At 42.8% G+C, this 23,729-nt stretch overlaps 2 protein-coding genes across 4 annotated transcripts in view; one reads left to right on the forward strand and one right to left on the reverse strand.

The window, feature by feature from the left end:
* The window catches only part of LOC105462811, a 91,075-nt gene that overhangs the window by 48,405 nt on the left and 18,941 nt on the right, over positions 1-23,729 (reverse strand). The gene's annotated exons all lie outside the window — the stretch shown is intronic.
* LOC105462738 (calponin homology domain-containing protein DDB_G0272472-like) overlaps positions 1-23,729 on the forward strand; it is a 55,227-nt gene that overhangs the window by 16,083 nt on the left and 15,415 nt on the right. The window lies entirely within an intron of this gene.

The raw sequence follows: 23,729 nt of genomic DNA on the forward strand, positions 1-23,729 counted from the left end.
AAGCGAGCCCGGGTCGAACTCGGTCGCCGCTTCACGGTGACGTACGGTCGATGCGTCGTGACGAGAGTGAGAGGTCGTGAGAGTTGAAGCTATAATACATGGTGCATGTTGAACCGCGTGTACGTGTCAGAAATGGAAAGCCGAATCCGGCGACTCCGCGAAACTGAAATTTTGACCACTGCCAGCTGTTTTCACCGATGTCAATTAACTTTCGAGCAATGATTTAATTTGCTGCGATTTAATTTCTTCTCTGATGCTGAGCTTTGAAAAAAAAATCAGTAGAAACTAATCGTTATAACTTCAGCATTGGCTCCGCGAAGAAATTTTGCGCATGATTTATTTATATATTTATATATGAACACTTTCACGTCGACGAAAACCTTTTACACTAATCGTCGCGAAGAATTTGATTTATTCTCGAAAGTATTTCGAGGTAGATTTAATTTCGGAGTGAGGAATTTCAGAACATAACGATGTAAAACGCAGATGAAGTCATCACGTACGTAAGATTTCGAAAGAGAGGCCAATCGCCTCATTAGTAGTTTCGAGTGGTACATGTAACCACGTGGAATATCGCCAAAAGCGGCCGCGTGACGCGATCTACCTGGTATCCCTGATCTATATTTGTAATGGAGAGAACGACCGATGGGATATGCGATCAATCGTATCCGATGCCAAGTGCTGTCTTCGATTCTTCCTGCTTTAAATGACCCCGTACTAAGTGCCAGCACGAAACTAACTCTTCAAGTGTTACTATTAATTCCGCTATTATTAGAACAATTTCGTAATAGTGAACTTATTGATGATATTGAAGTTTGTAAATTCAATAAACAATTCTTTTGTGCGAAATTAAAAGTACAATTATTAGTACGTGATATTTCTAACACTAACGCTACTAGTTATTATTGTGGTACTAAGAATCGCTACAGAATTAATTTGCGCGAAAATGTTAATTAACTTGCTTATTTCACAATTATTTTACTTTTTACTACAAACCTCTGTATTTTTTTGAATGAGGCCGACATTAGCGTCGCTGGCGCCCGACTGAAACGCATCGTAGACCGACGAGTTTTCAGAAATGCGATCGAATTGCGTCGAACTTCCCTTGCCTTTCCCTCCCCAAGGACGATCCTTTTCATTCTCGAACGCGGGCATTATGTCGTACGTATGTACAGTACATACAGGTGCCCGTAGAACGATCGCGCGATCATTTTGCGCGCGCATAAATCACTCGAGATTTAATACGGCAGCATAACGAGTTCTCGCCTCGGCCGACCGCGCGACGATCGTCGTCGTCGTCGCCGTCGCCGTTGTCGTTCGTCTAAGGTGAAGGCTGGTGAAAAAGAGCGCGGGGTTCCTTTCTCTCCTTCTTGAGACGCGGCAGACACGCGGCCCCGCGACGCCAGATAGAAGGGATCCCGCGCCGAGAATTAATCTCGTTCCGCGTAAGTGTATAAGCCCGGGGATAATGGGATATACCCGTGTTCAGAGCTTCGTATCTTCCCGTCCGCCCTCTCCTTTGTAACGCTGCATTATGTACGCGCGCGCACACGCGCAAACACACGCGGTATACGTTATGTACCGTGCGGGAGACACGCAGAACGGAGATCGGGAGTGCCACGCGCGTGCACCATTATTGCAACTTCGCGCGTCCCCGCAATTGTGTTGCGCTGCGCCCGAGCGGTAGCAAGGACATGACTGCATTTGGATTTGTAATTCGCCTTTGTTACACGTAACTCGAAACTCCTCCGCTCGATAATCATTTCTCATTGTCTACTTTTGTTCTGTCGTCATGCGGTTTGTCTCTTTCGCGAGATTGTTCTAATTAGCATTTATATCGGAGAATCGCGCATTGCATACGAAGATGAATTCCAGTCATATAAGAGGCATGCTTCTTATTATTCTCACTTATTATATTAAGTTTATTTTACTTGTACGTAATTGTCTTCTTTTTTTCGATTGTTTCAATCGTGGCTTTGCGTTCTGAAATTGCGAGATACGCAGATAAAAATTCCTACCATGCAGCTGTATACTTGCGCTTATTTTCTATTGCAATCGTTTGACAAAATTGAAGGGTCAACGTTCGCGAACGCGATAGACCGTTTCGATTTAAATCGGATTTACTTCCTGTTGCGGTACGTAATAGAATCGGCACTTCGATATATCGAGTAATACCGGTATATCCCTCGCTCTTCGGTGCAGAGATAAGTGCGCGACCAATTTTATCTTCCGTATTTTACATAACGCGGTTATCTATCGGGGCGCATCGGGGAGGCCTGGTCGCGCGTTAAATCACTCTCCTAAATAGCGAATTAACATACATACCGATCGATATCGGCGCACGCCTTAGGTTCCGCCGCTCCGGTTCTGTTCCACATTAGCACGGGAACATATGGTAATGCGCATAAAAAAATCGTCTATTGTCCACGCGTCGTTTAACATCGAGTAGACCAGGACTTGGGCTCCCGTCGACCCTGTCGTCCGTGCTTCGTGGACTTCCGCGGATACGGACGAAGGCGACGGTCTCTTGCGACATTCTCTCGATTGCCGCGATCTCAAAACGCGCGCGACAAGCATATCACTCAAACAGACGCCTCGGAAATGTCATATCTTATCTCACACATGAGAATATCTTAATGTCAGCGAATCTTGACGTATCGACAGGAATGGCGGCGGCGAGACTCGGGAGGGTTTAGCAAGCAAGAGATCCGCGAGAGCGTTTTCCCAGTGGAATGCGTTGCGGGCGTCGACAGCTGGTTACATCAGCAATAGAGGCCAAGTAACCCCGTATAGAATCCCGAGGTATATCAGGCGGCGGGCCGCGCGCGCGGTAAGAGGTCCCTATTCTGCGGGTGAACCGTGTATGTTGGATATATCGCGCCGCGTTGTATAACTTGAGGTAAATGCGCGCTTTACCTGCAGCCAGAAAGCGCTTACGTTGCGGCCACGATGCCACGCCTCGAGAAACGTTTCCTCGTTCCACGGAAGGAGATTACCCGCGCCGGACCCGCACGGCACGGCTCGACTCACGACGTACGTATCTGCCGTTTTTCGCGCGATCGATTACGACACGCCAAGATTATAATGTAATCCCGCATTTGATTCAGAATACGTTATTACACCAATGCGTAAAGTGGGCATATCCTACGATATTTCTACGTATCTCATCGCCTACGCTTCGCAAGGTTTTCTCTTCCTCCGAATAATCGAATAATTCTCAAATGATGTTATCTTAGCGTGGTATAATAAAATGATTAAATTTTTCAATGTTATGTTCATTTTAATAGCAAATTTTCGCGGTCTCGATTTTTCATGCTAATATTTCTTTATTTTGAATTAACTTGCTTTTGTCATGAGGCATCATACGTTTCGGGCTTGATATCTCATTTAAATTTTACTTCCCTTTATGTTCAAAAGAAGTAAAACTCGAGAGAGTATTTTTGATGTTTCTTGCTTAGGATACTTTTGATCAGAAATTTTTTTCTTATTTTTCCCAGGAGAACATTTCTTTTTTACATTATTTCTGCACTACGAGCTCTCTTCACTCAAATCGAATACATACATGCAAGATCTTTCAGGAAATTACATTTTCAACGGAAATATACGTTGCAACATTACTATAAATAAAACTCGCGAGTTTTATCGCAGATATTTAAACGATGATATGTATCATGGACTCAAATTTATAAATAAACTGAATTCCTTTCGCCGTCGTATTAATTTTTAAACAGAAATAATGTAGTGACAATTTTAAATGCAAATCACATCCAGGTTGCGAGTTAGGTTCTCACAAAGTCGAGGGACACTCTTAATTAATTCGATCTCGTGAAGAAAAGAGAGAGGGAGAGTAGCGTTGACTTTCGCTTATTATAAAATAAGATCAGCGATCTAATCGGCGTGACACCGCGTTAGTCGTCACCGCGCCACGGTAATTTACCCAATTAACCCCACGAGCTTTAGGGCGCGCTGGATGACGATCTTTAAATCCGCGGACGAGTCAGCTGTTAGGCATCAATTAAGGCGACGACATGAACATGTTCCGAGGGGACTGTTTCCAAGTTTCCTCCGCTTTCCTCAGATAAGGAAGTTTATTATCAACAAATTCTTCCACTGTACGACCTAATCTTCACGCGAGCGAGGAGTAAATTAACGAGATCTAATTAATGGGAATCACGCGCGCTTCTCTTACGGTAGGCGGTTCTTATTCTCACTTCCGTTCGTTAAAATAATTGTTTTAGAGAGCTACGGCGTTCGCATCTTAGATATTCGTTGCGCCTTTCAGTTGTGTCCTTCAGTCTTTTAATGTTAGTCAATTATATGAAATCAATTCGAACAAAATTAGAATATCAATTTAATTAAAATTGTAAAAGCATGATACGTGCAATGACAGGATTATAATTTCCATTTTTCTAGCTATTTTATGAGGAGCATGAGAGATATTACGAGGGCTATTAAATAAACTTGCCTATTAAATAATTTTTTTCTATGATTTTATAACTTCCATCATCGAAAAATATATCGTGATTTCTCCGATGAACTTTAATACAGAGTCACGCGGGGAAATCGAGAAGAAAACTAAAAATAAAATTAATTTTAAAGCAAACTTGTTGAGAAAGGTACTTTTATTTACATGTGTGCCACACGAACCACGTGAATAAAATACTCTTCTATATATATACGTGCAAACAATCTGTATCCAGTATAGTGTTTCCGTTCACGGATATTCTCGTACGCATATGATATTACTTCGTACTCGACTTTTTCGTCACTCGAGACTCGTGAAACGAGATCCCGGACATCCCCCCGCAAGACGAGTTTTAACATAGATTTCCGTCTTTACGTAGTAATTAAATCTGCACGAAACTCTCTCGAATAAAACTACTCGTAACTGTTATTCTTCATCTCTTTGGTACCGCTGGCGTTATCTTACCTTCCGCTCTTCTTTTGTTTTTGAATCCTTTTTTTATAAATCTGTTTACATTTCTATAATGTCGGTTGTCTAAACAGGCTCAATCATTGACATGATTTAAAAAAAAGGTACCATTAATAATATCGATAGTAACGGAAATTATTTCTGCGTATAAATATTTATTTATCCAAGGAGAGCAAAATGGTTTGCGTCATTATTATTTCTGTCACGTATGTAACTGTATATTAAACTGTATATTAAAATAATTTTTAGACATGGTTTTCTAATAGTAATTTAATAGAAACAAATGAGAGACTTAATTATACAATTTTTCCAATTGTGTCTCTTTTACACTTTAATAATTATTCAATGCTGCTACATACAATCTACATTTTAAATAAAAAATTGTGCATTGCAGATTAATGCTGTATAAAAAAACTAAGCATTAAAAAATTAGCAAACAGAATGTAAAAAAGATTACATTCGTTTCGTATAGGGGTGATACCTGAGCATTTTGCTTTGAGTCACGAGCAGCCTCTACGGAAGAGGACGATTAGTCGCGGATTTAGACAACAGCTGGCATCGTGCAGCACGCAACGCGCGTGACGCCTGCACCGCTAACACTCGAGTCTCGTTCTCTCTTTTGTCAATTTTTAAACACGACTGACGGGAGTGACTTGTTGTACGCTTCGATGCCGAGACGGAAAAAATGTAACATCACGGAAGTTATTAGAGATATAGAAAAATTCTTTTATACAAACATGCAAGATATTAACAATAAAACTTCACATTTGAGTGAAGTTTAAAACGATTTTAAAAATACTCAGACTTCAATTGTGATTACAGTATATCAGAAGGAGTTAAAGAATTGGTAGCCACAAGCAACTGACAATGAGATTAATAGAGAGACACATCTTTCTTTGTATATCACTGTTATCAATGAAAATATGTTGTAAATCTTTATTATATTTATCTTCGCACTTGCGCAGACATAAGCTTGTCATTTTATGATATCTATCATCCAGCGCTAATTGTTACGTCTAATATACACGTTTGATTACCTTGACTCGAAACGTTTTATCTCCCGACGCGATGCAGAGTCGTACGGCATTTTCTTCGGGAAAAATTCCCAAGATGTTTCCCTCGAGTCAACACCCGTCGGGAGCCGCCGAAGAATTTCTCTCGGTCGCACGGAATGGCCGTGAAACGGTCGCGAAACGATCCACTCGACGCAAAACGATTCGCATCCGTCTGGACGGAGCAGCATCGGCCGCTGCCCGTATTATCGTAACGGTTTCCAGGTAGATCTTCCGAGAAGTGCGGTTTAAGGAAAGGCTATCCGACGCTCTCAGGGAAGAACTGGACCTTGGATACTGGACACTGGCCAGGGTAACATTCCGCCGTAGGCTGTGTCGCGCGTCACATTGCGTCGCGTCGTCGCGTCGTCGTGGAACGTACGCGCGCGCGCACGTATATACAGTAAACTATGGATTCCATATGATTCCCCGAAGAACGATGCATCCAATGCACACGACGAGAGAGACGTCGGGCAAAAATCCGGTAGCCGGTTACCAAGCGCCGGTGGTAGAGCGAGAAGGGAAACCCTGTCTCGCCTGGTTCGCATCGCATGCTCTCTAATCGCGCATCGTTATTTCTCAGGAATCTAACAGGACAGATTTATCATTGCCCGTTTATACAGAACATTACTGAAATAATTTCCCGTGAGCCGCGAGGAAAGGGAAGGATGGCGTCCAAAGGCATCTTTCTTGCTTGCGAAGAAGAGTCCGACTACTCGCTCATATAAACGTAACGCCTGCGAAGTTCATCCAAACAGTTTAGAAGGCCCATTATAGGTTTCCCGCTATCTGTATACGCGCCTGTTACCGAATACCATGTATATTTAGAAGGGAGGATTAAAGAGAAGAGGATCCGTAATAAAATGTTTCTTTTCATCTGCCGCGGCTCTGTGTTTCTTCTTTCTTGTCCGAGCTGTCGACCAACTGACAAGCCTGCGGTGATTCAAACGCTATTTTTGCTGCATTATCGGAAACGGTCTGCAGCGCTGCGTAATTGTGATGCGTCTCTCGCGATAAAATATATCGACCTGATCTTTGATCGGAAACAAGGAAAATCAACTGATGCGTGAAGCTTACATAAACTGTTGCACAATTAATTGTGTATTTCTTCCGACGCAGTGCATTTTTTTTTCTCATTTAAATGAAATCCTTTTGAATGCGTCATGATCGGAAAGCTTTCATATTATTAGCCAAGTATCCTTTGCGGACTCAATTGGCATCGACCCAGACATTCTCAAGATTATCGGTATTTTTGGCTGCGTGTTCTTACGTGGCGATTTAAATGGCGACGTAGTGAGCAATAGCGTATTTTGTTTCCGCGTAGTAAGACAAATCATTTTATCTCACTATCGTATTGTAGTAACGTCAATCTTTATTTGGATACATCTTTATCATGCAGGTTTTGATATTTTCATCATTTGGAATATCCAGTGAATCTCAGGCAAATGCATCTTTTTTTCAAATAAAATAAAGAAACTCTTGCAATAACAAAAGACACTCAAAAAATCTAATAAGTGATTTTTTTATAAAATAAGCATTTATTTTCTATAGCTTTGCCATAAAGAGTCAAACTTGTATGGAAACTCGCATTTCTAAACGCTATTATATGATAATTACAATTGAACTTCACTTCCTATTGACAGGCATATTATTTAATAGGCATGTTACTTAGTCTACCTATTTATTGATTGACAGGTAATGATTACAACCGTATAGCAGCAACGCAAAAGAAACGAAGGCGGTTCAGGGAACTCTACATGCGGTGTATATCAGTGTGATTTTAAAGTAGGTGTGGTATTAAAGTAGGATTAATTACTTGATAATCACCGAGAAAATACGGTTTTGCGCGCGTGCGTATATATATATCTATATGTATATGTATATATATAGATATAAATATGCATGCATACATATTTCATGGGGTTGCAATGCCGCAAGACAACGTTATGAAATTAATCGTAAACCACAAGCGTGGAAATAAAACGGCAGGGAAGGCTGCTGCAAACGACTTCTTGGCGGATAGACGCGTTCGCACGTGCAGCCAAGTATTACGTGTTTATACGTTGGGTATAACACTAATAAAGTTCGTTTTATTAGGATTGCGGATAGTGTCAGATATTGCTGGGGTATAACAGCTACGTGAAATTGATCTCCCTTACTATATCTTCGCGTCGTTGAGAATTTAATTATGATTATTATATCATTTGCTTAGCCGTTTTTGATATTCCGCTCCTGAAAGTTCATGCGATAACTAGAATCGTCATGTTAACGTATAGGTCGACAACGTGTACTTGAATATACTATCCGTTTACAATTTATTCATCGAGTCAATATTGGATTTGTTATTCACAAATTAACCGATGTAGAATGATTTATTCATGAATAGGCCAATCGGACAATGCCATCTGATTACGAATATTACGACATGTTAATGACATGTCGTCCTTTTGTACGATTATAAAATTAGAATCGAATTAATTAATAGTCTCGCGCTTATCGGTGAAATCGATCGTGCACCATGCAATTCCGTCTTCAATGTTGTCATTAAATAGTAATAATACGGCACCATCGGTGTGCACGCCCACGCCGCTCGCCGTGCACGAAGGTGCGTCTTAAGCCTTTAAACGACGGCGCTAAGCACGATTTGATCTCGAGGAAAACGATCTCCTCGGCGGAGCATTGCGATAATGTGCCGCGAGTAAAACGTCGACGGACGTCGTCGGCGGCGCGGCGGCGTTCCCGGACAACAACGTTGGCTATATGCTACCGGCACAAGGTCGTTGTGTAACGCTCGATGGAAATCGCGAGTTCTCCGATCTTAACGGCGAAAGGAAGGCTGTAAAGCATAGGCAACTTTGCAAAAGAGGAGAAGGAGCAAGAATGCCTTGGCCGCTCATCTTGGATTTCCGCCTCTATTTCTGAAATGTCGGAGCGCGCTGGATATTACTTTCCTCCTAGGATATTCCAAGGGGGAAAGAATACTGCCGCGAATGAAAAAGTTGCTTACGATCGTGCGCGCCAAATAATTTATAATTAATCTTAATCTAAAAATACGAATATTCGGAAAATGGTAAGGGAAGGAAGCATACATTTTTTGATATATTTAATTATCATTTGCCGCGTACTAGTATACTATACCCCTTCTCTCACATTAGATGACCCTTCTGCGAGTTTCTTCTACCTATATTTCTGATTCGTTTTAATTCGACGGAAGCAAAAGGATGAAAGATTGATTTGTTTCGCATGTAATGATAAAGATCTCTCCAAGTGCAGTTCATCGACGGCGCGGCGACTAGTTCGATAACTCGATGTCGCATAACTCCACCGCCCCTATGATACCGTGATACACGCGGTGTAATTGTGTAAACGTATAAATAACTGGCAAGCGGGATAATTAATACACGCGAGTACGAATACGTGTACGAGCACGCGAGTAACAAATCGTAAAAGGTAAAATGGTAGGAGGAGTTCGAGGCGAGCTGGATGCTGGGATATAAAATAACTTGGCATAATCGTCACGGAGCGGCGAGCCGGTGTAACCACTAGCACGTAGATAAAAGGTGTCCACACGTGTGCGTGCGCGTCCGCGTGTATGTGTGTGTGTGCTGCGTACGTCGCGTGTGTATTGCCGTGCGGACGAAAGAATTCGCTCGTGCCGGTGCCACGTCCTTGCGTTTCCTCTCGAATGGACGAATGCCACTCCTCTCTCGTACACTCCACGATTACGTTCACTTTCTACCCTTGCCGCGGGAATACGTACGTACGTATATACGTACGTATGTATAGCGCCGGTACCGGCTTCGATGCTTTCCAGCGAACCCGCCTTTTATTCCGGTTGCACTCGACGCGCACTCGCGGAGAGAAAACCCGATGCAATCGCGGACGCCGCATCTCTCCAACGTTCGTTCGCACGGGGCCGTAGATTCTTCCTGTTTCCTCGCGTTTTACGATGTACACCGATATCCCATACGGCGGCGGCAGCAGCGACGGCGGCAAGTGGGAACCGTGACTCGTTACGTCTCGCGGAACCCTGCAGTCGATCTCTATTTGCGAGGATGACAAGGCGTTAATAGCGAGGCGCTAATAATTCCTAGGCCGGTATATCGGCGACGTCTAAATGACGAGATCTCCGAAGTGGCGTGCGTCTTTCTCGCGACTATATCTGGATATCCGGTGTGCAACTGTCTGACAATTTTTCATTCTGATCCATCTTAACGAGGGGGTGGGGAGGGGGAAAGATGTTTCCAAGTGCATCTGTGCGATGGACGTCGCAAATTATTACATAAAATTTATGGCGATTAAAAAAACCCTTTGTTTAGAGAAATCAATTATTTTTGAAACAAGATGCAACATCCTTCTCTTTATCTCTTTTCTAATTTTAACTACTTTAGATCGAGAGGGAGAGAGCAGAGAGAGAGAAAGAGAGAGGGGGGAAAGGGATATCAAACCAGTTTTTAAATTTGAAACCTTCAAGCATCTTGATTCACTACTACCGACGCACATAAGTAATTATCTCTAAAGGAAACTATCTCGCGCGCACACAGACGCGCGTACGCATCACGTACGCGCGTACACATGCCGGTCGATACCGTCGCGTGGACGCTCGTGGGCATCGAGGCAAGTCCGCCAGAAAGAGCCGTGGAAAGGGCAGCAGCAACAGCAGCCGTTCGTCCGTCGTCCGCGAGATCTTTCGCGCGGATAACGCGATCGCCGCGCGTGTTGCTCCCAGCAAACGCGAGATCGCATCGCGCGAGCGAGCGAGCGAGATCCCTCTAATAGGTTTCCCCGCGCGATTTATAAACGACGCCGATCTCGGTCCCGATCTTGGCGACGGCGGCGGAGGCCCTTACGTATAGGCAATTTCCCCGCGATAAAGAGTCACTCCAACGACCTATTGAAAATTTATTAGCGAAAGAAATGGGGGTGGGAGGGCCGAGCGCGATGGCGATTAAACGATGGGTGCATTCCAGCGCGGAAAGCCCCGGCTGATCGGAGACGAACTAACGGTAATCCCGTCGCCGAACATCGCGTTCGATTAGCTTAATATGTAAATCCATGATATAAATTGCAAATTACGGCGATACGGTGCGTGAGATAGAACGCGCGCGCACGCGCACGGCTAGGCTTTGCACTTGGACGCGCAGGACGTTCCGTATATATACTTCCTGTTTACAAATATAGGAAAAAGAAGGGATATAGGCGTCGACATTCATTCAGTTCAGCCTGGCGCTTCAGGATTATGGCAGGATTGTGTAATCGGATCTGGGGAGAGCATCGGCCTCGTAAACGCATTTTTTCGCCGGTATTTTATTATCTCTTTTCTTTCAAGAGATGGAAAAACGTTATCTGTTCCTTCAGTAAAGTATTTCATTAAAAATTCCAAAGCTGAGTAACTATAATATTAATAATATTAATATTTTATTAATTATTATGTATTACGCACATATTTCAGCCGTTTTTTTTTGTTTATATACGTTAATAAATAATCGACATAAAGAAAATTGATCCGCACGTTATAACAAACTGCTAATTTATAACAATGTCGTTACTTAATAGCGAGAAAATACCAGTAATCGCGAGAAATGGCGTGCCGCATTATTTCGCAAAAGAGAAAGACACGGCTGCGTGAACTTTTGAAGGAGGCTGAGGAAAAAAGAACGAGGCGAAAGGTCGCAATCGTACCCTCGAGGAGCAAACGGTGATAAAAGTGAACGTCTTTCGAATGACTGTGTGCGCGAAAGATAAAGAATGTAAAACAGTTTGAAGGTAATCGATGAAAGCGTTTGCTTCGATGAGACAATTTGAATTGATACCTATGACGTTCTTTTTTTCTGTCAGATGCGTTAATCTCAAAGAATATATGATTTTATATATTTACTTTTAATTTCTATTATACACATTTGTATATACGAATATAAAAGTTACATTTAGGAGAAATGTGGTAAAAAAGTTTTTTTATCTCAAAATATATTTCATAGAGTTTCAAAATTACAATTCCTGAAAATTGACAAATTAACGCGTGCGAGTAGCGCTCTCCTCAGGGTGCCACGTGTCATTTGTCTCCTCAAAGCCGCTTGCATGAAATATACGGCGCCTATTCTTATAAAAGCTCAGATAGGTCATCGGACGAAAACGGATGGGCCCGTGGCTATTTTAGGCCCCTTTATTCCATTCCATCGTGGTACTCCTACCCCGGGATCGTTACCGGGCTTCAGTTAGACGAAGATTTGTTGTTTCTCGTGCTGACGCGCGCGAGTTTTCACGGAAACGTCCCTTTGAAAGGCTTCAATCCGGTTGTTTCACCCCCGTTGTAAAATGGCTTCAAAAGTCCTAACACATTTTCTAACGAATTTTGTAGACGGGTAAATAACCCGTAAGATGATCTTTGTTTGCAAGGAAAAACGCAACTGTATCGCTTATCTAAAAGTCGCTAAAGTCATCACTTCTTTTTAAATCACAATCTGTGGTTTTTTAAGATCAATCAAAAGTGGTAGGTTAAATTCGAAAATGTAGAAATGAACGATGGAACTCTTTATCGTATCTAAGTTTCTTTCTTTTTATGACAGTAACACATTATAAAAATTACACGACGAGGCTACAGCTCTTTTAATAGAATATCTTGTTTCATCAGGCTGTCGTAAATTCCCTTCCCTGCGAGCGCGATTAAACGGCAAAGATACGGCAGGATATATTATTTTATTATTTCCTGCAATTAATACAATGTCGGGCAACATTAACTAAGTGACATTAATGCTAATATTTTATCGATCAAATATGTACTTAAGAAGAGATTGTGAATTAAAATTGAGACTTGCTCTTCAGTAATTTTCGCGTTAATTATTTTCATCCTCGACTTTCTGCTTAAGTTTCTGCGTAAGTCGAAAAATTCGCGCGAATATGCACACCTTGCAAGTTGCAAGAGTCATTTATTTTTAACGGTGCTCATGCGCGTACCGTGCATGAAACACCAATTTTGATACCATGCCGTATCTTTACCGCGCGCTCGCAGGGGGAGGGAATTTACGATAGCCCGATGAAATAAGCAGTTAACGAGCGTTCCGTTTAATTGGAATCCGCGTCTGTGTGCCCGGTTCATAATGTCGCACCGCCGCCGTCGCGGACTTGTGCGCCACTTTCAGCAAATTACAATGTTCGGTGACATTCTCCTACGGAGCGGCAGGCAGGCCCCGTTACCGGCCTCGACAACGACAAATTGCGACATTGCTGATCACGTGAATTGCATTAATTCATTTCGTACATGGCGCGCTGACGAGGAGCATGCACGCGTATATCTCCGCTCGGAATGCTCCTGTGGGAATATCGCGATCAATTCGCTCGCATCTCGATTGTTAGCCGCTCGTTAGCCGGACAAATTGTAACATCCAAAATCATTGGGAACACACTCGACTCGATCGTTGCCCGTATTTGATACATAAATCCAGTTTTAAATCGCGACGTTTTATACTCGCTCCTTCATGATTTTATGAGGCGCGAGACGTTACGCTTTGTGTCGAAATAATTATGGACGGTCAACTGATGCTGCGTGTACAAAAATATCGTGTCTACACATTTTTGCTGGATTCATACAGCTATCGCTTGAACCTAACGATTCGCGAATTGCAGTTAACACGGACTAGCTTATATTATAGAGAAGTACTCTCTAAATTTTCTGGAGTGAATTTAGAGAGTACATCTCTATAATATAAGCTAGTCCGTGGAGTGGAATCTCACTCCAAAAGAGTAAAAATACTGCCACTCGAGTGGCCTGAGTCGCAGTATTTTCAATCTTTTGGAGTGAGATTCACTCCAGAAAATTTAGAGAGTAACGAATTCGTTCTTGCTTCTTCGAAGCGGGTGCTGTCTAGGCGTTTCCTAGTTCCGAGAGACACGTTTCAGGACATTTCTACCTCGAACCGGTGTAGAAATCGTCCGCGGAGCTCGTACGATGCAAGTATGCCGGTCAGAAGAAGGCTGCTGCGCACGCCCACCGTAAATTTTAGTACGTCATCTCCGAGGAACGACCTCGTCCCACAACCGGCACTAAACTCTTTTACGAGCCAGGCTGCAGCCACGTTGCCCGTTCACGGATGTCGTTGACTCGTTTTTTCCGTCCCCCCGTCCTTCCTCGGGCAAACCGAGCCCTCGGCTCTTCGAGCCTGCAGTCTCGAGATAGGATAAACAAAACGTTCGGGAATCGCCTGAAATCGGTCCGAGAATCGTTCAGGCCTCTTTCCTTTCACTCGCGAGGATAATTCGGCTCGATATCAGGAAGAAGGAAGTCGAGAGCTCGCGCGGAACTGACCGCGCTATTTGGTGCTGCAACGCACTTTGATAGATAAGATGGGGTGAACGCACTTCGCTCTTCCGCGCGCGTTGCACCGTTATTTTTTTTTCTTCTCTTTATTGCTCCCGCAGCGTCTTTTCTATAGCGGCATAAAATAGAACGCTTCGTCTACCTTCGTTTGCCCGATCGGTAACCGTGGAAAATTATGATGTTCTTATTGTGGCTTTTAAAAACAATGGGTCACACGAACAGAAGCGAGGCAATCCGTGCTGCAGCGAGCAAAAAAATTGCGGGAAACGTTTGCTTTACCCGCGGGTACGATCCTTGTTTATATAAAGCGTATACGTTGTCTCTTCGCTTTTACATAAAGCATCCATTCGTGAGTCTCGTTAGTTTAGTACGCAATGCGATGTGAACTGTCAATATAAATCGTATACTGCAGCGATGTTCCGCGGTAGAAATGTCGGGTACCGAATGAAAAATAAAATTCATCTTGTTCCGCGGGTAGATTTAGCAGTTATCTTACACGCGAGCTTCTTCCGAGCATGCATAATGAACGACACCTCTGCGATCGCGTGTACCAAACGTCTCTCTGTACATTGTACTTCCATCCCGGTGCGTCGCGTCCACCGAGGCGCTCGTATCTCATCCGCATTACTTTATCAAGGTGAACAAGGTAAATTTACGATCTACTTGCATATAGGCATTTCGAACGAGCGTGATATAGGTGCGATAGATACGCGTGCATTCGCGTGTTTCGCGCCTTTCGATTCCGAGTGAATTATTAGGAATGATAATTAATATACATTTATGCATAATTATTCCCAAGTTTTATCACGTACGCCGCACGGCTACGAGAGTTTTTCCCCTCTCAATCAGCTCCTCACGAATAATATATCTCTGATAAACTATACGTGACGTGAAATGAATCTCGAGTTATCTGATATGCAACGTTTATCGTCGAGCTTGCGAGAATACGAGACGGTGATAAACGCGACGCTCCAGAAGTTAAAATATCGGAGATCTTTACGACTTTCGTTATATCTCGCCGTCTGATGCGGAGGGTCGGAGAGGGAGGGGGGGGGAGACTTGGCGATACTAATTCCAAAAATATATCGCCAACCGGGGGTGATGTTCTTCCACGGTCTTGCTCGTATTTCGGTCTAGGGTAATGCACGCTATAGGAAAACACGCCACCGCTGCACTGTAGAGAGAAAGAGAGAGCACGCAGCACGTGCGCGCCATATGTCGTCACCGCGTGTCGCGTAATTTTTTTCGAACGTGCTGAACCTTGAACTGTCGACTGTACATACATATTTCCTCCCGAGACATCGAGACGAGACGTGCCCGATCGATCGAATCGCGAACGCGAGTTTTGAGAATCCGTGACTTGGCTTGGCGTCGCGTCGCGTCGCGTCGCGTCGCGTCTCGCGATCAAACCGTGCTCCGGCTTCTCCGTCCCCTGTATCGCTATATTAATAGCTCACGTTTTTGGCAGCCTGCCTATCGCTTCCTTTCATTCATATTCCTGTTACCCCTGTGAGTTAGTGGAGGTAAAAATAAACCTGGAGAGAGTATGGCGATCTTGTTCACAACAGGAGCGTCACCGGGATTCCGAAATATGCGAGAAGAAATTACCTTTGGATCGCACACGCGCGGCTTCTTCGAAATAAGAGATGCGCGAGATTAAGATATGTATAACAAACGGATGTTTGTCGGAGAAACTTAATCGAGGCTTGTTTCGGAGAGAGAGTCGTTATAAAGTTAGTCTGAATATTATCTGAGGAAGAAAGAATGAGAAAGGAAAGATAAAACAGGAAAATTGGATAATATGGGTAACGCCGTGAAATAAAGTAAAGCGGAAGAGATCGATGACTCGCTTTTACGTTGATAGCAGACTTGTCGATAATAATTATTAGTTATTAGCCGTAGCTAAACTATACTTTTAACCATGACGAATCTGGCATGTTTGTAAAAACTGTTTCAAGGTTAATTATCGATGTGACCACCACCTGTAAACGTGAGAGAGTAGACATGAAATTAAATATTAGACCGACTGTGTAATTATGTTCCTGAGTTAGTTTTGTCGTTCTTTCGTTTTCTTTCGATTTGAAAGGAACCTTTCCGACGCGATTCCCGTCAAGGATAACAACAACGCGGGATATGCAAACGCACGAGACAATTTTTTTTTACATACGGACGTGTATACATTTGTTTTAGAAAATCGCTCTTTCGTAATTCATAAGACCTGCATTCCCGGTTTTCACGCAATATACTTTCTCTTTCTCTTAACAGCGGCGATTTCGTAAGTAATTTAACCTTTAGTCAGGTGTCAGTCGTTGCAAAGCCGTGTTATCCTAATCTCTTGTATGTCTTTGTGTATATACAATTTTTAAAATAAGTTTAGATTAAATCTTTAGAGTAGGAAGAAAATAATGATTCATAATAAAAAGAAAATTTACAAGACAAACTCTCCAAATCAAAATAAAAAAATGATATAATAATTAAGTATATTAAATAATATAATTAGTTACGACGTACGTATTCAATGATTTTATTAAGATACTGACGTGATGCGAAACATTTTACGATTTTTAATTATTAATTAGTTTTGAGGTAATTGATTTTTAAATTACGTTTTACGTGCAAATTTATTCCGCGCGCCGGTTTAATTTCCGTAGCCGAGAAAGGACTTTCGTTACAAAATGTTCGAGGATCGGGCGAGTGAACAATTTCTATAGCGTGCCACTAGATGCTAATCACGGCCGATCGGACAGAGACGATATAATCGCCTTCGTAAACTGGATAAACTGTAATTAAAGCAAGCAATTTCAGCATCAACTATTGTGCATGAAGAACGGATGCATGACGTAATGTCGAATGTAGGCCGTTAGAATTCTGTTTTTTTTTTTTAGTACGCGGTACGCGACCGCACGTCCATATGGATCACGTGTCGGTACGTTGTAAGGCTGCAGAGTAATTCAATTACGCTCATTGCCCGGCATCATTGATTTCGCCTTGCAGTGCAAAGAGCCAGCGGCGAAACTCATCACGATGATTTGATTCTTTTTACATTACTAGACTGCAAACGTGACTCTCGAAATTAGGATGAACCAGTAACAAGTCTAAAAATTCGATACGAAAATGAACACAAAATTAAATCAATATGAAAGTCTGAAAAAAAGTTAACTAGCTTAATCGAATAAAAATTGAAAAATACAGCCTAAAAATGTTATTTAGAGCTTAAAAATATCTTTCGGAATATTCGGACATTCTGATTTTAAATTTAATTTTTCTATTTAAAATTATACTTTTTTAGATAGAAATATGTGGACATGACTAATAATTGAGCTGCTATTATTAGATTTTTAAGTTTTCGCTATAAATATCATGAATATTTTGCAATAAGGTAGCAAGTATCCGATAGATATAATTATAATGGTGGTGTTGATTTTCTGAAAGTACGTTCGTGTCTGACAACATTGTCGCATAGTAATATGTCAGGAAAGTTTACCGGCAAGTAGGAGTGGAAATGAATTTTCACCGTGCTGTAGAAACTAGAGCGGAACGAGTTGAAGCACTAACCGATGTAGGATTTACCGTAAGAAAGTGTCCTTCCCTTTGTTGTTCTCTCGCAGTATTCCAAATGCATTCCAGAAAGATAGCAAAAAATATTAAAGTTTCATATTTAAAGTGCTATTTTAAACGCTGAGTATTAAAAAAATTTTTTTAAAGAAATTTTTAAAAATCAAATTCAAATTTTTATTATACGACAGTGCCTAAACAAAACAGTTGAATAATTTTTTAAGAAAAGTTCGACTTTGTATCCACTGAAACCGGTTAGCTTAATGCATGTGGATAGATAATCGGTGAAATGAATGTACTATTGATTACTGTATGAATCTAATTAGCTAGTTCAATCTTATTTCTCTTCCCAATCTCTCTAATTTTATGCATCACTGAGCCTTGTACGCATACGTTTCGTTCGAGCAAAAGTAGGCTTCCTCGAGCATTTTTATTGAACTTGAGATCAAGTCGCTTCGAATTTCCTCGCGGAAAAGAGAGGGGCGTGTGTTTCTTTTTCATAAAGCGAAGGAGAGACGTAATCGCGCCAATGTCGATTTGAACTTCGCAGTTCCGGATCTCTCTACGAGGATCTCTCGCGATTCCCCCCCCGAATGCGAATGCTGCGATGCGTCCGATTAATCATTGCGCGTACCAGCGGCCGGGGAACGTCTATTTATTGCCCGTCGCGCGCCAAGGGTGCAGACAATTTCCTGGTTCAAGTGCAGCCGCGCAACGTTGCGTCGCGGGCGTGCGTATCACGCGCCCGGGGAATTCAGACGACCTCCGTCTGATGAGATAGCGCCTCGCTGCTACAGCGCTATGCATATTTATACAGCGGACGTTTATTACACACCGACGCGCATCTCGCAACTGATAACTCCCGTCTCTCCCGACGACGCGAACGACGATGACGCCGAGGATCGTGCTTTCATTTAACATCTCTGCTCTTTCTCTCTCTCTCTCTTCACTTCCTCTTGCTTGTGATTAGCTCCTTTAGCGATCGGTTTCTATTACGGTGCATGTGCGTTACGTATAACGGCACTCACGAGACATTGTGCACAATGTATACAAGTTTTTCCTCTTTTCTTTCGTTCGCATCAATTTAGGAGAAAACGTCCTAGTATTGCTGTAACGTGTACAATTACTTTACGTCTGCAGGAGTTTAACTTCGCAACGCGATAAAAAAATCTTCTAAAAGCGCAGATTAAATAATTCATAATTTCAAGAAGGTGATTCATAAATATATTCCGATTTCAGCGAGCGATACGCTACTTGCTTTCTATTACGCTTTAATGTACAAGCTTGTTTATGCGAGATTGCACCATGACGACTCTCCAGTTTATTCCGTTTCAAGAAAAATATGAATTAACGTGTAACAACGAGCATCGCGAAATTAATGGAAACGAATAGATTTACAGGTTTATAAATAAACTCGTGAATCAAGTTGTGAATATCAAGCTAAAGAGTTGTCGTACGTAGATCTAATGCTATTGAAATCTCGTTTCCCCACCGAAAAAAATCGGCCGATTTATACTTGCCTCCTCTTTTTTTCATCGCGTACTAACGATGACGATTGTCTGAATTCGTGCTGCGATAGCGAGCTACCTTCGCCATCGCGACCGCGAAGATTTATCCCTCATACTCTAATTGAGTTCTCAGCGAGTCTCGATCGCGATATAAAGCACGCGCGATATCGAGGAGGGAATGAGGGTGGAGGAGGAAGGGGAGGAGGACCTCGTACACACCGCACAAGTTATATCGCGCGATTCGTCGTCGTCGTCGGTCGCGTGGCCCGCGAGATGCAGCTTTAGAGCATCACAGAGCGGCGGCCACCTCTCTTTCTCCCGAAGGGAAGATGAGGGCATCGCCCTGACCGTGACCTAGCCACCGCTCTCCACGGGCAAACAAACGTGCACGTACGCGTACTACACGTACGTGCAGCATCCTACGTCGCACTATCGGCGCACGCGAAGCGGCCTGCAGTTTGTACGGCTCGGGCCAACACACGTGCGTATCTCCCCGACGTGGGTACAAGGTGCTCCGTCGCGTGCGTGTACTTCGTCGTTGTTTATTGCTAAAAAAAAAAGACGACTGGACAATTCTTCATTACGGTCTAACCGGCCTTGAGCCGGAGGTATCGTGGTTGCGATAAATCTTGAAGCTTCTTTTATTGGACGAAAGATAGTTACGTGACGTATGATTAGAAATCTCAAGTATACTTTCAAACAGATACATGTATATAAAAGTTGCAGACGATGTATAAATATAATTTCTGTTCATATCATCAAATTTTTTTTTTATTTTTGACGTAACTTTATATTAATTTTGATTGATCAAAATCGTGATGGTATCTCGTCCCTGCTTGCCTTTTTACAATTCATTTTCCACATTCGTGTTCGCGAATGGTAGCCGAAGAAGCAGTACGGTATGAGACGTCAGTATTAGAAAATTCCTGATAAATAATCGCGAGATACCCGCGGTACGAGCGTATATACAGAGATACGCGGCTTCTCCGACGTATATTTCTGGATGCACACGTACGCGGCATACACGCGTAGGAGGGGGCACTCACGATCACGCGATCGGGCCCGAGAAACGTGTGCCTATGCGTGCGTACCGATCGTATGTACCGGGGACCCGCATGCACGTCTGGACCGACAGCGAAAACCGGCCCGAGCTTCTACGCCGCGCCACGAAGAAGAGAGGAGAGCCTGTACCTTCGCATTCGCGAAGGTTGCTTTCCTTCGCGAATATATTTCGTCGTGGATTTGCCGCGCGACGTCTCGGTCTAGCCTCGCGTAGCCTTACGTAAGCGCGTTATAAATCCCAGGCCTCCACTTGCTTCTTTTCGTCCTAATGGCACATCAAGGGTATCTCGGCACTCTCGCGTCTTACCGTTTTACCTCGTGGCGTCGAACAAGCGAAGGAGAGAACGCCTGATGTGAATGCCTCCTCTCTGCAGCTTACTTATCCGCGGAAATGACTTTTGCCTCTCGACGATTGGCTGTTTCTGCTTTGAAAAACCGTCTTACGAAATACGACAAAAATCCCCGTGTCCGTTACAATATAAAGATGTAAAACGATTTTCGGGAAGATATAGTCTTTCGAATTATTTTGACGGTGTCGCACTTAATCCGTCGTACGTTTTTACGTAACGCATTCAGCTGATTCAACAAGATATTTGCATATACTAGTATCTCACTTAATTTCTTTCGTACCACTTAATTTTTTTACGTAGTCATTTATGACCCTGCGTTGTGTTAATTTATGACACACGCGTCAATATTGAAGATCCTTGACGGCACACACAGGCGCTGCTGATATTTAAAAAAAAAAGTAACGTAGAAAGCAGCTCTATAATACGGCCGGGATCAACGTTGACCAACCGTAGATGAATTGGACGTTCTATAAAGGCGGCAGCGCGAGCTTAGCGTTTATAGTTTATGATGACCAGAGTGCTCGATGACCGTAAAACACCCTGACATAGTTTAATAAAAGACCGAAGCCGACCAGCCGAGCTCGGTGGCATAAAGCAATCGTTTTATGTACCATAAAATGTTACGGTGGCTCTTCGCGTGATGGCCTGTCGCGTCTGGAAGAAAGAATAAAAGTTAGAAACGACGAAGCGTCGCGACGCTCCGCGATAAGCACGCGTCCAGTTCAACGCTCGCTGCGAGCGGCGGCGACTCGGAACAGTCGATCGTTTTTGTATATCATATGGAAATATTTATTCACGTATCATTTTGATGTCGCATCAATCAATCGCCTCTTCCGAACTGTATACATTAAGTGTTTCGATATCGACAGCTGAATACGTCACTGCGGTTACGCAACGATTATCTGCTGTCCTGGCAATGAGCGAAACTTCGTGGAAATCTATCCAGGTCGAGTTTAAAAAAAAAAAGCAACAAAGTCTCTGATAATTTGCTCTGTATAAAACTAACATCGCCGAAAGAAGAAGCAGAAGTATATGCTCCGTGTGGCGTAATATTGTAAATAAAAAATATTTTAACAATTCATTAATGTGTCAAAATAACAATATATTTAATCTATAGAATGGAGCTTTATATTGTGTATTATTTGAGTTTCTTAAAAATGTTTTCCATTAATGCTATATTTTTTTTATTTAAAATATTAATTGTATTAATTTTATCATAAGCAAACATTGTATTTCTCTATGGAGCGTGTTATCTTAATAATGCTAACAATGCGATGATAATGAGAAGTAACTCATAATTGCCAGTCAACGACGTATAAATTCATTATTTTTCGCGCCATAGCGGTTAATTGAAATTTTAATTGAAGCGGTTAATTCGATTGCTATTGCTGTCTTATTTGCGAAACGAAAAATGCTGCAGGGAAGAAAAAACGATGAGACGTATAATACACAATTAACGTGCAGGGATAAAAGAGAACGAGATTTTGCGTCCCGCCGAGACGAAAGAACGAAACGCGTTTGCGTAAAAGGATAACGGGCGCTCGTAAGGCTCGAAAAATACGAGATTATTTTGGCGAACTGGCGGATTTGCCGTACGATCCGAGCGGCTTTTTCGACGCGGTTGCGCGCACTAAATAGCGGGGCCGCGATATTTTCAGAACATATGCGACTGCAACTGCGATCCACATCGCGCTGCATCGGGCTGCAACGACACGCATTGTGAATTGTGACCTGATGATATTATACCTATAGAAGAATATAATTCTTCGTATGTATGTGTGTGAGTGTTTACGAGTATCAATTTAGTTTCGCTGCTTATTAATTAATTTGTAGCGTGGATTATATAAGATAATGTTTAACTACGCGAATGTCACATGCATCGTGTATACTCATCTTGTTATTTCTTCATCGATTTGGATCGAGTGAATTATTTTGCTCGTAAATAATTTATTCATTGATTTAAATTGCATTTTTTATTTCTATAATTTTTTTTTTATTTATGCATGATTCACTGTACATTGATTTGCATGACTCTTAACGAGTACTCTTGAATATTATTATGTAGACGCTATTTTCGAATGTCAAAAATAGAGATTTTTTTTATCTGTCGAAAGGAGAGAAAGAGAGAGAAAAACTATTTGTACAATCTTGTGAGGTTCTTGTTTCTAAATGCGATTGGAAATAAGCGCACTGAACACGCGATACCGTCGTCGCACGATACATGCCGTCACTTAAATGCCTTAATTGCGCTATATTCTTCACGCGAGCGTCGAGAAGATCACGCTCCATCGGTCTTCAGCAAATTTTACATGAAAGCGCGAACGTCAATGAAAAATCATGTTCAAAGTTTAACGAGCGGGAATAATCGGATCGACTGCAGAGTACACCGCGATCTCGGATAAACTAAATAAGACCGCTGGAAAAGACGCAGCCTGTTACGCGCGCGTTCGCGCACGAGCCAAAGCAACGACAGAAATATCCAGCCTTGACTTCCTCGCTCGATCCTTTTTTTTTTGTTTTGTTTTGTTTTCTCGCGTCGATTTCCTTCTTCGAAGACTGCATTCCGCGCCGTTCGCTCCAGAACTACTTTGAAAGGGCTGCTTGCTCTCGGCCGATTCCACGCGAGCGATCTGCGGCGGATCTGAAGCGTTGCGCTGCACTCGTCGATCGTGTTGCTTGTCTCGGTGACGCGCGCGGTTTGGTGCACGCCGGTAGGCACGGTTCGCCTTACCATGTCATTTGAAATGATCGCGATGCCGCGCGTGTCATAGGTGTCACACAGGGATTCTATCGGCTGGCGCGCGATGCAATCGGACGTATCGAAGTCTACAACCGCGGCGCGACATGCTCCGTCCGCCGTGGCGAACGGGCTTACGGGCGGCAGATGCACTATCGGCGGATGCATCTCGATGTGCCGTACCGTAGACATCCGTGAGGTCGTCGGGAAAAATACGA

This window comes from Wasmannia auropunctata, unplaced genomic scaffold (assembly GCF_000956235.1).
Source record: "Wasmannia auropunctata unplaced genomic scaffold, wasmannia.A_1.0 LD336095.1, whole genome shotgun sequence".
In the NCBI taxonomy this organism is placed as follows: Eukaryota; Metazoa; Arthropoda; class Insecta; order Hymenoptera; family Formicidae; genus Wasmannia; species Wasmannia auropunctata.